We start from the raw sequence: 16,746 nt of genomic DNA, 5'->3' as shown, positions 1-16,746 counted from the left end.
AACACACCACAAAATCCTCTCTTAGGAATGGATTAAGAAGAATATTTATAAACACTTATACTAATGGTACCTAGTACCTACCCGTCTTCAAGCCATATTATTTCTTCAGGCTTCTGATAGCTATTCAAGGGCCTGTGGAGAAGAGGGAACCTTCTCTCATATATGGTACTTACCAAAGATTAGGCAATTTTGGTATATGGTTCATTAATTAATATGCTATCTAGCTTGTGTTTCGGTATGGTCTGGTCTCATTTTCCCTTTTGCCACTGTATATCCTCAATGTGGATAGCCTCATTCAAGCACTAATTAGACACATTGTCAATGCAGTTAACTGTACCATTGCAGCTATAGTAACTGGAAAAATGCAGACCCCACTTTCTCCTCTTCTCTGCACTTCACAACTCCATGTGGCATATTTATCATCTGGAGTATGTCACCAGCTGTTTTCATGAACATGCCCACAAATTCTCTGGAATTTGGTCACCATGGCTCTCCTACCATGAGGCCCACACTTGACACTCAGTAGGCTTCCTCTAACTATCCTCCCTGCCAGCAGTTCCTTATCCGTCTTTCCTACACATCCTTTACTAACACTTTCTATTCCCTTACTTCCTTTTCCCCTTCCTCCTCCTGCTGCCCCCTCTTCTTCCATTCCTCTATTTTTCTTATATATACTCATTATCTCTAGTTACTCCCATTATTCACTTGTCGTCAATTACAAGCACTTGCCTCCATATTTACTTACTGTTTTGCTTGTTTAATTGAAGATGGGATTAATGTCTGATACTTTCACTTACTATGTTTACAGTATATCCATTACTATTTATTGGAAAAATATAATAAAACCCTCTTTCAACAATGTTGCTACTGTGCAATTGCTTTCTTTAGTTTATTTAATCATTCTACTCTATTTGTATTGAAAAAAATGCTAGGTATCATTGGCTTGTGTTTTTGAATTTCATAAGATTTTGTGTTTGAGTGGGAATTTTTTAATGTTTTGGTACCCATCCTGGCAGAGTCACAGGGATTTGTTTGACACATTTTTATTGTTTCTTTTTCACTTGAGAGAACTATTGTATATTATTTATTAATATTAGGAGGCCAGAGTTGACCGATGTGTTGATAATATATGTATAGCCTGGAATTGGCTATGTAATCCTGCTAATATTCTGTTACTATCAAAACACCACCCTACAATACATGAAATTGTTGCCACATACAAAAACACCTATGGGACTATCATTATTATTTTTGTAATACCCACAGAGCATGTAGAAGCTACCAGAACACAAGGATTTCCATATTTTCAACAGACATATGTGTACATTTTATTGCCCAGGGTAGGAAACTGGGGTCCATAACCTATCAGCTTCAGGTTGCTGGATCGCGTGCGCAGTCCATAACCTATTAGCAGAATGAAGCGAAATATGCCTGTCAAAGACACTTTGGGGTAAATTTACTAAAGGTCGATTTTAGTAGATTTTGCATTTTTGTGTGATTTACGGTCTAGTTTGCAAATTAGAGATTTACTAAATTCAAAACTGATGCCAAAATCTGACTTTAAAGCACGTTGATCAAGACCTATCCAGTTGAGACGCGTTGGTGGAGGATCCTGGATTTCCTGGTACCACTGTTCCTATCCCATTGATAACATCAGGGACATTTTCTGGGACTTCCTTTGACTGTGCAGCATTGTGGACCAGTTTTGTTGTTGGGACAGAGGATACCAAATTCAGCCCTGAGTGGGATCATTTTATTTGTTCACCTTGAAACTATTCTGGAATAAAGCTTTAATAATTGAAGGCATTGTATGGTGTTTATGTCCACAGTGGTTTATAAGAAGAGGATATGGTATTAGATCCAACCAACACTCATATTTAAGACTTTTCCATGCCCTTTAAAGGTTGAGTTCATCTAGTGAATGGTCATTTTTTACTTATATATACAATATTGCATTATTATGTTTTATTCTTTTACATGTACTGGACTGTGAATATTGCAAAAACCTAAAGTGAGTTGTTTCCTTCCTTTTTCATTTGGCGGAGGTGCTTTAGCACTTACTAGGGGGATTTTATCATGATTTTATCTGTATTTTATCTAATTGTTACTAACTTTTTATACTTTTTTTCTCCCCTTATCTTTGTATGAGCGCCATTGGCTGAAGATCTCATTGTTGTTTTATTGAGTCTAGAACATCAGACAGACAAACAATAAATACTTTCACATAGACGACAAAAGAAACTGGAGATTTACTAATGGTCAGTTTTAAAACCTACCAAAAACCAACCCAAAAATGCTGGCAAACCAACCCAAACAATATACAGAGTTTGGAAGAAGCACTGCACAGAATACTGTTATCTGTGCTGGATTTATTAGGTTATAAAGTAAACAAAGAGTTAAAGTTCTAAAAATGTGTGGGGTCGTCCCCCCATAAATCCATAACCAGCCCCAGAGCTCTCAGCTCTGGTAGAAAAAAATAAGGAGAAAAAATCAGCGTGAGGTCCCCCATATTTTCCTATAACCAGCACTGGGCTGACCCAGCGGGCTTATACTATAGCACGGGAGACACACAGCATGGGATCCCTCCTGCCATATTGTAAAACCAAACCCAAACTGGTAGGCCAAGGCTGAGAGGTTCGAGGCTGGTTATATATTTTTTTTTTTGGGGGGGGCTGTTAAAGACATAGTGTTTTACTTTAACCCTTTGTTTACTTTATAACCCATTGAAGCCTGCACAAATCATACTGATCTGTACAGTGCTTCTGTTCTTGGGACTTTGCTGTCGATTTTGCACTTCTTTTGTCAAAGGTTTTGAACTGAAAAATGGCATTTACAGCTGCAAAAATCATCTGACATTGACGTTGGGTTTCAATTGAATCTGAAACCCAGTGGATATTACTGTTTTTTTTAGACATCGATATGGAATGAATTGATCCAGCAGGAAGACAATACACCTGGCAAGACTGTGTAGGATGATAAGTGTGTTGCACAGTAGAATGGTGCTGGTGGTAACTCAGAATGTCAACATTAGTTGGTTGCGGGAGTTAGGGTTAGCATTAGGCTGTTGGCGGGAGTATAGGGCTTAGGCTGCAGGGAGGGAAAGTTAGGGTTAGTCACTAGAGGGAGGGTTAGGTATATGGATTATGGTTAGGCATAGCGGAGAAATACTTACCCAAATGCTGTAATGGATGTCTGACCTGAAAGGCAAAGTCACATGACCACTGGGACCCGGAAGACGCAGCCATCCTGAGCAGAAATGTCACTGCTGGGGCACTCGGGAAGATATGGTGACATACTCTTTACTCATAGCCATCAAGCCTTCTGTGTAGTATCACCAAAGACAGTGGCTGACTGGCAAATTTTAGCCTGGGGGACAAGTACACAGCAGTAACCCATGGCAGCGGCCGATCCTTATAAAGTAGTTAAATGTATAGAGCTCATGGGCTTTCTCTGGTCAATTTTTTTTATTGCAACTCACTGCCACCAATAAAATATCGCTAGGACAGCTGTGCTTTGCTGACCTGGAGCGCCACCTGGCCATTTTCTGTAGATGTGCACACAGGGCCGTAGCCAGGACTTTGTGGGTCCCACAACAACATTTTGAAACCCTCTCCCCCCCAATACTTCGAGAGACACCTATCTTTACAGTGGTCATTCATTTTACACCCCATAATATTGTCTTAGATCATTCTATGCACCATAAAGTAATTGTGCCCTAGTTCATTTAATTCCCCATCGTACAATAGAGCCCTAGTATGGCCCATAGAAATGACCTAGTTCACATTATACCACACAGTGCCATCAGTTCATATTATGCCACATTGTGTTCCCTTTGAGTTTACAATATGTTACATTGTAGTGCTGCCAGTAGACATTATGCCACACAGTGCCACCAGATCACATTATAACTCACAGGGAGCAGTGACCAACTAGATCCTATCTGAGGAGGATACTTCCTAATGCAGGACATCCTAAGCCTCTGGGCTCCATAGCAATGGCACCCCTTGCACCCACTATAGTTATGCCCATGGCCTCTACTTTGTTTTTAATTACTGCTTTAATTACTGCTTTCAGCTAATGAGAATGCGTTTTGTATCATAAGGGGAAGAATCAATCAAAATATTATAGTGGGAAAGTATAAATCTACAATATTATGAATAGAATTCCAACAGTATTATTTTCACATGCAGTGCTTGATATTCCATAGCCCGAACATAGATGTAAATATACGGGTTCAAAGTTGTAGCCTTATGTGTAGCTTTTAAGTTGCACTTAATTTCTCAGCTAGAATTATGAATAATAAGGTGAAGACTATAAATGGTATTACACTATATGCATTTTGTCTTCTGTTTCTGGCATACAGTATACTATTTGAAGATATAAATATAAGAAACAAGCTGCTGAGAACCAAATGAGCATCCTTTACAATACTTGACTGTATGTTGGTACAATCCATAGAACATGTTCTGGTCAATTTATTATTTTCATTCATATACATTTGCAGTTGATGACTCTTTATTAGTCTGACCTTGTTGCTTTGGAGTGTAGTGCAATAGGACTGGTTTTGTTTTGTTTAGAATCAGGAGTAAATCCAGCTAGATATTGCAGTATGGGAAATCATGTTTCACGGTAGCAGGGACAAATTAAAATCCATAGACCAATTGTGAGGCACCGGATTCAATTACACATAAGCTGCCGTTGGCCAATTACTGTAGGATGATTCTGCTCACGCCTCCATAGGCTGAGAGCAGATTCAACATTCTGAGACAATATGCAAAGTGGTTCCAGCGGCTTCCATGGCTAATTGACTCTGGCCCTCAGAGTTGGAAGAATATGCAGCCTAGCTCAACCTTTACATCAAAGTGTAAAAATAAATCTGCTGAGAATTTGTGTGCTACATGCAAAGGCGTGCAGTATTTTCCCTTTCAAAGTATTTTGTCCAGGTGCAAATTTCCACGTTTCAGACAGATTTGTTCAAAACTCTAAATGATGTCCTCTGAAAGTATCTTGAGATGGTTGGAGTAAAGATATAACAGTTATCATCAACTTCATCTTATTTCTATTGCTGCTGTGGAAAATGTTGAATATCCACCAGGTTATGCCAGAACATAACATATCTCCCAACTTTCAGGAAGTTAAGATGGTGAACTTTGTGCACAAAAAACATGTTCCAGCCAAGCTGATGTAAGTGACTCCAAATGATCTCATAGAAAAACCTTAATTTGTGTAGCAATTTGGCAAGGAGCAAGGGCATGATGGGACTTTCAATTCAACAAAAAATGTAACTAATTTTCACATTCCACTAACACCTTGTCACTCACCACACTAAGGCAACAGTTGTATTTGCTTCCAACTTTAAATGGGGCAGTAAGTATTTTATTTCAATCTGAATAGAAGGTACTTGCAGTAAACTGGAAAGATTGATGCCATTAGTTGTGATACACAAAGTGGAGTAGAACTTGTTGTGCATTAGAAGTAGATGGGTTTATAGGGACCTATTTACTACAATCCGCATTTCAAATGCAGATTGTAGCGTGATATTTCCGACTGAATTTGCATTGCGAATGTAGGTAATATTACAGGGATTTATTAAAAAATCCCTTGCAGGAACAGAGCTTCCGATAAAGCTCTGTCCCTGTGAATCCCCTCCGCAGCCTTTTTTCTGAAAAATACAGTGACAAGGTGCCGTGCTTGCGCCAACTGGCTGCTGCTACACCTCCCAGTGACCAACCCCCTTCTGTGAACCCCGTGGCCCCGTCGTGATCTCCCCCCCTTAATTTCACTTAAATCCGGTCATCACTGCTCCGGTGATGTTCTCCTTCTGGAGCTCCGGTCAGCTGGTCTCCTATCCTGCACTGTGACCTGGTCAGCTGTTCTAAGCAGCAGCGGACACGGGTCACAGTGCAGGAGCCGGGATACCAGTTGACCGAAGCCAAGGAGGACATCACCGAGCACCGATCTCCCTGGAATCAGGTAAGTGTTAAGTTTATTCTTACAGTGATCAGTTTGCGTTCTGTTTAGACCTCACAGCTGATCACTGAGACCCGGCTCTACCTGTTAGAGCAGAGCAGGAGTGGGGGACATCTGGAAGAGCCTGGACACCTGCAGGTGGCGTTATTATCACAGAACTTCCCCCAGTACTTTTTCACATTATATTTTTAGCAAATCTCAGGCAGATTGCATTTCCCATTACAATTATGGGAAATGCAATCTGCTTACTAAAAATATGTGATAATTGGGGATTGGAGTAGAATTTTACGAATTCTACTCCAATTGCCCTTTAGTAAATTTAGGTGAAACTAAAATAATGTTTATTTTAGTAAAAATAATGTTAATAAATAGGCCCATTAGACATAAAAGTAGTGAATCTAAGTAGGTGGAGATGGGATTATTTGAACTACAGATCTAAGAACATAAATATTATGGCCTGATAGTCAACAGATGATAAAAAATAATAATAAATCTTTGGATACACAGTATATATGTACAGGTATAAACCATTGTGACCGAAAAATAATGAGGCAGTAAAATCTGCCTGGAAACTGCTGATGCGGCACAGTATGTCAAAGTGCTTTGTCTTTTGTCAGGTTCCCATTTTGTAAATAGATCCTGCAGTGTGAAAGTAAAAGCTGAGATAGCTTCTTATTATATACTTAAACACTACAATAATTCTTACTGTCAGCTTCCGATACACAAGTCCTAAGTAATGTAATTAACATCTCTCCACTGATTACAGCTTACAGCACACTACTTATTTTTTTTAATAAGGCTTATTTAACTCCTGACATTCCCACATGAAACATAGATTTACTACTGCAGAACTATTACACACACTGATATTCAAATCGATTGTAAAACACATAGGGACATATCCAATTGGGCGCGAGATTTAGCGAGGTAAAAACCTTGCGCCCAATTTACAAATACCGCGGGTATGCGCGCTCCCAATAGCTGTGGTATTCAATTCCAAAAATACTGGTCGCTGAAAATCCCGCGGCGCCTATTTTTTACTGATAGAAAGAAAAAAATACCTTACCGGGGGTCTTCATGGCTCCCAGCGGGCCTCCCATCTCTTCTTACTGGAGAGGGGGCTGCTGGGAGTCCCAGGGGCTGGTAGGAGGAGCGCCCATTCTGGGGGGCCATACTAGCTCTGCGGGGGCACAGTGACAGTGGGAGACACACACACACTCATACAAGCTTACATACACCACACACACTGACATACTCACCACTGCTGCAGAAGAGCCGGCTCCCGACGCAGGATGAAGAAGACAGCGCTGCTGGAGGCAAGTAATTAAGGACTAATTAAGATAATTGGATACTTCCAATTGCTTAATTAGCCCTCTGGGGGGGGGGGGCGCTGCGGCGGTGTCAAAGCAAGTGCCGTTGATTTAACCTAAAATCAATGATTTTAGGAAAAATCACGCTTGCTCAGGAGGTGTGTAAATAAAAACCTCCTGGCCCGTGTTTTAAAACAAAACACGCACCTAATAGAATACCAAAAGACCAGCACCTGAAGGATGAAGCTCGCAGGTGCGGGTTTTTTGCTAATCTCGCAGCCTATTGAATATGCCCCATAAGGACGGATTATGATTTGGACTCAGACGTGGCTGCATCTGCTTAGTAGTGACTGCTTCTAATATCCGTAGATGCGGTAATACCATTGGACGCACCTTTGACACTTGAACCTGCCCTATTTGTCTGTCTGAGTACGGCCTTCTATGTGAGTTCAGCATCACTGTACGCAGCCACTTTCAGCTACACTCCTGCAACACTCCCATGAAATGCAACATCTCCGTGCATTCTTTTAGCCACCCCCGTCACCTTCCAGTCACCATACAGAAACGTCCCTTACATTTCTTATACCGTGTGTCCAAATGTACTGCGACTGTCTGCGTACAAAATTGCATGCACAGTGCAACTCAGGTGCATGCAAAACACATGGATCCACTGTGTCTGACATCACCTGCATTGCACATTCCCACGCATAGTGACAAAGGTAAATCTACCACGCTCAGCCCCTCCGTTGTTTATGTGTCTTAGAATAAAGGTGTGGGTATTCATCCGTCTTGGTGTGCTGTGTGTGATGAGTATAGGAAAAATACAACTCCTAATTGTAATGAAAGAACATTGTATTTGGTCGATCCTCCACTAAGGGTCTTATTTCTACTGTTCATTCCTTATTAAGGGAGGAAGTAAGTCCCAATCGGGACTCTCATGCATTGGCGTGGGAACGAGATTTGGGGTACTCTATAGATGCTGAGGATAGGACAGAAATTTGGGACAATGCTGCCGCCAGTTCTATTTGCATCAAAATTAAGGAAAATACTTACAAATTGCTATATCAATGGTATTATGTGCCATCGCGGCTACAAGGAATGTTTCCCGACTTTTTGGATAGATGCTGGAGGGGCTGTGGTGGCGAGGGCACTTTTTTGCACATCTGGTGGACCTGTCCCAAACTAACCAGTATATGGCAGGAGGTTGTCAATCTTCTCTCGCGCCTCTTTGAGACCACGCTTCCCTCTGATCCTCAGCATTTTCTACTTCCCTTATATTTGCCCTCCCTATCCCGGTATCAGAACAAGTTATTCCGACACATAGTATCTGCGATGACCTGCCAAATTGCAGCGGTTTGGAAAAACCCTGATCCTTCTCCTATGCAGGCAATAATATCACATATCTGGTATGTCTACAAGATGGAATAGATGACCGCTTTATTACGCAATACATCGAAAACATTTGATAAAACATGGTCCCCTTGGCTGACATACCAAAACATTTCCTCTCCATTCAACATTTAATTTTTATTTTTTTGTCTACCACACTTAGATTGAAAGAGAATTTTCTTTCTTAGAGTCCACCCACCTTTCTCTCCTCTTATTTTCCCCTGTTTTTTCCTATGGTTTTTCTCTCTTTTACTCTTAGACGGGCTGCCGCAAGATATTTTTCTTGCTTCTATATATTTTTTTATTATACTGAGAAAATTAATCACTATTCTATTGTTCTGAAATGTTACCGTCCTTATTTTAAAAGCATATTTTGTTCTGTAATTTATCTTTGAATGTTTGACTAATTTTTTATTGTGATTTGCTCAATAAAAAGAGTTTAAAAAAAAAAGGAAAGAACATTGAGCCATATTCAATTAGAGGCGAAGTTTTCGCCTGTCCGACTGTTCGCTTCATTCGCCTGTTTCAGAGGCGAATTTATTCTGTGCTCGTCCCAGCTTTTCGCCAAATTCGATTGCAAAACAGGCAAAAACGGAAATAGGCGAATGTGGAACAGGCGAAAAGTACTGAAAGAATTGGGGAAATCAGTCTGTACCCCAGAACAAGATATATTAACATAGGGAATCAATATAGATGTGTACTAATAGCCCTAATAAAACTATTTTGCATACTTAAGTTGTGTAAATTGCTTGCTATTAGCGTCTTTGTAAAAGTGGTGAAGAATGGCATAAAGCTGTATTTTTTGGTGAAAATAAGTAGTCCTGTCAAATTTGGGTGCTTGAAAATGGGTGCTAGCATGTTTTTATGTCTCTAAAGTGAACTTTTAGAAAACGTGAAAAATCCACCTGCTGCATGCACCTGCAATCCCTGCAATCCCAAAAACACCTGACCCATACTTGGGGACCCCCAAGAAGTCTATTTCACTACTTTTAATGTTTATCCCCCCACTTTTTAAATTTTCACCCCAAAAATGACATGTCTTTTTTGAGGTGTTCTTCGGTTTTATTTCTGGGTTTTTTTTTGCAGATTTGTCCTTTGGGGGGCTGTCCCAAGGGGTCTGAGTTGTTTCCCCACGTTTGCACCCCAAAATAAAGATTTTGCATTTCTTTTCACCAGCTATTGATTGGAGAATCATTTTTGGAGAATTGTTTCCACTTAGACGAAATTGTCCTGGAATTGAATTTGGCGAATTTTTTTTTAGATTAAGTTTTCACAAAAAAACAGGAGAATATGGCTTTTCGTCTCTAATTGAATTCCCCTCATTGGATTTGTTTAACATCATGAAAATACAAAATGATAGTATGTAATATACAGTTGCAATCCTGATATACTAATGTAATGGTATCTGTTGCAGACAGAATGCAATACAATTTATCATATTGTGAATGTCATCAATCTCATTGATAGCCAGTGAGTCTGCCAGTGAGCAAATGCTGCCTAATAGTCAAAGGGTGGTGTGACAGAGAGGGGCGCCCTGCGTCTCTGTACACTGTCTCTCACCACAGTGGGTTCAGCCGTTTGTGATTACCTAACTCGTCTATACACATGTTATGTTCTCCTAAGGAAAAATACTAAAGCACTCGGTTAATTTTCGGGAGTAAACCATTGATGTTGAGCCATTGATGGACTCCAATCACACATGCGTGAATATCAATTGTGCATGCACAGATCGCGGCTGACATCCGACATCGGACCTCTGCCACCAGATGTTGATAATATAAATAATTGGGAAAGATACAGCGCTGCAGGTAGAAGGGGAGGAGGGTGGGTGAGAGGGTAAAACAAATGTATCAGACAGGGGATACAGCAGTAGGGTCTGGGGGCTTGTGTCTGCCTGAGACGGTGTGTATGCCTAATCCTTAATGAATTTTGTACACATGGTAAGTGGGAAAACTTTATTTATTAGTAAACAGCTTAGGAGTCACAATGTTCTCTCTTTAACTTGTGTTATACTTCGGGGATTACCATTAAATTGTATATAAATTGTATACTGGTAGGTGACCGTTATGCTCCCACTATTGTGGATGACTCCTTGATGCATGCGGGGTGTTGGGCTATTCTTGTACGAACACCCTAAGTACAGCTATAGTGTCTCTGATACTGGTTACCTTTAACCACTCAGATACTAGCAACTGTTATCCAAACCTTGAAATAACATCACTGTAGCCTTTGACCTATAGTTCATATGATAGGCTCTCGGAGTTGTTTACCAGCTGCTCATTTTGAGCAAGATACACATTTTCCCAATGTGCACATCATAAAAGCATGGATACGTCAGGTAGTAATAAAAAACAATTCGGAATAAGAAATAAATGAGCTACCTTCAGAACTGACACGTGGGCATTTGTAGCCAGTCCATGATTGGTATGCAGCCAGAATGTCTCCATTGAAAATGTTGACATTCACAATGTCGACAGTAGAAGGTCGACATTGATGATGTTGACATGGTTAAATTGTCAATATCATTAATGTCAAAACTCTGCAAAATTTCAACACTAATATAAGGTTGACAGTGGAAATGTGAGAATTGAGTCTTATTAACCCTCCAGTTGCCCGCCTAGGATGATAGGGCTGGGGATAGTGGTAGGTATGTGGGTCACCTAATACTTCTTTCCATGTCCTGCTGGTAATTCGGCAACGGGAGGGTTAATAAGACTCAATTCTCACCCTTTCTTTCAAGTAGAAAGAAACTTATTGATGTCAGCATTTGTTTCTATCCATCTCAGATGCACAAGACAGCAGGTGCAGTAATTATTGGAAACATTTATTAACATTGTTACCACGGAGTCTTAGTAAAGGAATTGCTACAAAGTGTACTTATATGGACACACAATTATCCTCTAGAATGACTTAGGGCCTGATTCAGACCTGGTCGCAAGCGCTGTGCGCTCGCAACCGGGTCGATGGTAGGCCAGTGCACATGCGCACGATGGAGCCAGCTCCGTTGTGCGCATGTGCGAGACCCGGATATCGACGGGCACTCAGTCGCTCCGGGTCTCGTACCAAAGGGGGCGTGCTGTTGATGTTGAGTGACAGCACGCCCACTTTGGTGGGCGGGCCGGGGCGTGGCTGCCCAGACGGAGGCGTTCCCATGGGAACGTCTACCGTGTGGGGCCGGCCCCACTGACATCACAAGTGATGTCAGTGGGAGAGCTTTCGGCTCTGTTAGAGACGAAAGCTCTCTGGGGCTTGCGGCAACGAGATCCTACCACAAGGGTCTCATCGCAAGCCCGATGGTCGTGATGGTCTTGACCATCGCGACCATCATCATGGCCGCTCGCTATAGCTGTGGGTGGTCACCTTAAAGTTTTAATGTTTAGATAATTGTAGTTTATAAACTGAGGATTATTGTTGACAAGTTCAATTTTATGGTGATATTAATCACATGTGCCCATAATAAAATGTTATATATTTGATATATAGTGTGTCTCTTGGGTCCGGTTAGACCTACATGCGCTATCCTGCATTTCTATATTGACATAAAGGGACTTTGTAAGGTAGTGCACCATTGGGGCAGTTCTCGGTTTTCATCACTTATCCATTTTACAGCAAATGACAAGTGGTTTATGCTGACATATGGAGTGCGCTACTGCGCTCTCCTCCGTTATGCTGCATTACATGAAGCATTATCCCTTACCAAGATGGCTACCATTGGTTAGTTTGCACATGCATGGTGTTATCTTGTTCACGGTGTTTGAGCATCACAGTGGTACACATGTGTCCTACTCAGCTCTGCGGGGACCCAAAATGCCGGCGAGTCCTGATCATGTGTAAACTCTGCACCACCTCCGTTGTATTCTCTGCTCCATTAGTACTGTCTGTGTATCAGAACTATGGGCCTGATTCAGAGCCGCTCGTAAGCGGCCGCTCGTTTGCCCTGAGCGATGTTCGCACAACTGCGCATGCGTATGGGTCATAATGCGCAAAGCAGTCATTGCAGTCGCAAATCAAGCGCTCGCAAAACAGCGAGGGGCTGCTAATTTGATTGACAGAATGTACCGTGTGTGGGTGGTAACAGGGGAAGGTGCTTGAAAACAGGGGAGTGGAGATCCGAACGCAGGCATTACTAACGGTAAAAAGTGAGTGCATAATTAGTAAAGGAGCGTCATCGACCACGTCACTTGGTTGTCTTTTTGCCTGAACTGCTCGCAGTGATAGCGGTAAGAAAAACCTACCACAAGCACTGCGAGCAGTTCAGATGCCTTTCAATGTACCCGATTAATCAAATAAATACCGGAGATGACGTGTGATGCAAACGGCAAAGGGGCGTCTTTACAAAATAGCGAGCGCATTTTTCGTTCGCTCGCTCAGACATAGAGGCATCAAAAAACCGCAATGAGCAAGCACACAATTTAAATAGCCGGCCCCTTTTTTTGAACGACCGTCCGCATATAGCGTCCGGGTCTGAATCAGGCCCTATGAGTGAAGCTGCGCTATTACTGAGCTTTGCAATTAATACTGCTGGTTAAGTCTATATGTCTGCTGTTTCTACCAATTATTTTCCATTGATGTCTACTAATAACATCTAGTATACACATATCTACAGGTTATGGGCCTAGGCACCCAGATCAGGGCCGGATTTACCATAGGGCAACCTAGGCATCCGCCTAGGGCCCGTCGGGTCCTAAGGGGCCCGTGGCTGCCACCTTCCGAAAACCGGCCCTAGGGAATAGCCTGCTGCTCTGTGTTTGAAGCCTGGCACTGGCCGGGGAGAGAACTTACACACAGTCTATCATCAGCAGCATGTGAGGTCTCTGCCTCTGCTCTGCTATGCGGGGGGAGGAGGACTCGGAGGTGGAGTAATAGTGCTACAGCTGCCAGCCCGGGGACACTGTGAGTTCAGCCATTCTCCTCTGCTCCACTCTCCTCTGCTGATCCCCCCTATCACCTCCGCCTACATTGTATCCAGCGCTCCTCTCCGCAGCTTGCTTTAATGTCAGACCGGTCAAACCCCCCTTCCCCCGCAGCCTCCGCTGCTGTACTAGCCAGCCCCTGCAGTCACAGTACAAGTTGCCTGCCTCCTCCATTGTTGTCAGCACAAGCACCCCCACCCCCCGGGCCTCAGCATGTGCTGAACTAGTTAGCGGCAGCCTACTAATACCCCCACCCCTGCAGCCTGCGCTGCTGTAGCCAGCCCCCGCTCCGCAGTCAGTATGAGTGCTGTCAGGCCCTCCTCCCTCAGTGTAGCCAGCCTCCCCTCCACCTCTGCAGTGTGGCACTGTGGCAGCCCCAGGACAACTCTACCTCCCCTGTGCTGATGGAACCACAGAAGACTTCCATTAAGTCTAACTTAACTTAAAATTGTTTCTTACACTCATAAATAGCACTGCTTTCCTACATGTGTGTGTGTGTATATATATATTATATATATATATATATATATAGCGCAAAACAGAAGGAGTGGCACTCAGGGCTTGGTCAAACAAAGGACTCAGACAATTACATTTATCTATATGAGTGCCAGACCGATTTTGGCTTTATATATATATATATATATATATATATATATATATATATATTTCTAAGTCACTACCTATTGTGTAGGTGTTTTTTTATTTACTGTTCCCCCACCTTCTCCCGTCTCTGTTCTTCCTCCCTTTCGTCTGTTTCACCATGTTCTTCCCCTTTTCCTCCCATCTCGCCTGTTCGTCCCCTTTACCTCCCATATCGCCTATCACTGTGAGTGAATATATATATATATATACACATATACATACACACACACTCCTTACATACATATATGTGTGTATACACAGTTGGCTAGCTATATATATATATATATATATATATATAACACACACACACACAAACATACATACATACACATATAATTTTTTTGTACAGAATGATTTACAAATACATATATATATATATATATATATATATATAAATAATGTGATCTAGTAACACTGTGCATCTAGTAGCTGCATATATTACAGTAGGTGTCACTAGAGCTGAATACAAACATTATATATATATATATATATATATATATATACACACATATATATATTGATGTGTGTATACAATATGATGTGTGTATCTTGTTCCACAGACACCTACTATAATATATGCACAGGATTGTTTGAGGGAAGGGGGCCCCGAACCAGTATCTTGCCTAGGGCCCCATAAGGTCTAAATCCGGGTCTGACCCAGATACTTCAGATGCCATAGAATACTGCATTACAGAAATGTTAACCAGTGAAGCTGCATAGTGTGTTACAATTACAAACAGGCATACAGTAGCTACAACCATGATGGGAAAAATTAAAGTTAAAGGCTCAGAGTACTACGACACATGGAAGTTCACAAATGAAATTAAATTTAAACATAACAGTCTAAACCCAAATAATGTAGATAAAACCATGGGAAGCATAGGCTTGGGTTTTTACCCACACATTTATACTATCACATGACATGTGGATGGAACAACAGGCAGCATGTGAGGACAAGGGTCTCATGAGATGAATATATCTGAGACAAATATTATTTAACACTAAGTTGAGTGGATGCACAAGTATGAGTGACTACAATCGATAGGATGATGTCCATATCTCTGTAATTAATGTTTGTAGGAGTCCAAGTTGATAACAAGGAGATTCACATGGCGATGCTAGAGAAAGTAACATCTGAATTTGATTTCCTAGTGGTATTGCTAGAAGCTAATACAGCCAAGCTATCTACAGAGATCATTAGGACAAAACTATTACAGTTCCAAGAACATGTGCCAGTTGAATTAAGCACTGAGAATACTGTATTACACGCTAAAGGTTCAAAATCCAGAAAACTCATAAGACAGGCCATAAAGTGTATGAGTGGAAGCTAAGAAATGTGAATGCTACACAGAAAAAGAAGTAGAACAGTAAAAATTTGTCAATATTGAGTGTCACAGACAGTCGTGGAAGAGATTTCTGGTATATTGACTCAGGCGTTACTAGACATTTAAGCTGCAATCAGGAGTAGTTCACTACACTGAACACATGTGATCCTATCACAGTCAGAGGAATAGGAAATTAAGTACTTACAGCTACAAATGTTTGAACACTCACAACCCACTTGTGAATAGGAGGTTTAAGTATAGTCACAGAGATCCAAAATGGGCTATGTGTACCAGACATGGAGCAAACATCATAGCCATAAATGTCAGAGAGCAGAAAGGATGCAGAACAAGAAAGGGACTCTAATAGGAACAGGTACCCTGTGCCGACAACTATATTTCTTTGAGACAAAGGAGTATGTGATGATGAATTCGAACTCACAAACTACAGTATGGAACTCTGGCACAGAAGGCTAGGTCATCTTGAATATGACAATGTACAGAAACCTCTAGATGGGATGGTGACTGGTATATCCATGATGGACACTGAAAGACCAATCTTTGAAAGCTCTATAAACAGGCATGCAAGGCCATTTCCCCCTTCCAGGGGTGCCTCAAAGACTAAAGCTTAGGCACCGATGGAAATAATGCATACAAATGTGTGTGGTCCAATGGAAGCTAAATCAATAAGTGGATACAGATACTTAATAACATTCATTGATGACATCACCAGAATGACAAACATTTATTTAATCAAAGAAAAGAATGAAGTATTGAACAAAATTGTAGACTACAAGAGATCAGTAGAAACTCAAACTCGTCAGGCATTTCTGGGTGGTAAGATTTCCAGTATTAGTCCTCCTTTGCTTATCCAGGCAGTTAAGATATGGCTAGAGATATTATTAAAGTTCAATGAACTTAACCCGGATACCCCCCTATGGCACTATTGTCGATTTACTGAGCTCTATAATCTGTCTGTCTCTTGGATCTGGAATAACAGGGGTGTTGGTATGGTGGGCCAGTTATACTGGTGTACGGAAATCTTTGACTCAATTGCAGGAGGAATTTGGTCTTCTGGCTACTTATTTCTATAGAATTTTGCAACTTAGACATGCTCTTGCAGTACAATTTAGGGATGGCCCTCCTTCTATTGCACATTCCCTGGTAAAATAATTTGTGTCTACTCTTGGGTCTGTAAAG

The sequence above is a fragment of the Taudactylus pleione genome, unplaced genomic scaffold (assembly GCF_031769625.1).
Source record: "Taudactylus pleione unplaced genomic scaffold, aTauple2 ptg000556l, whole genome shotgun sequence".
Taxonomy (NCBI): domain Eukaryota; kingdom Metazoa; phylum Chordata; class Amphibia; order Anura; family Myobatrachidae; genus Taudactylus; species Taudactylus pleione.
The sequence above is the reverse complement of the archived record's forward strand: the minus strand, read 5'-3'. Positions refer to the sequence as shown.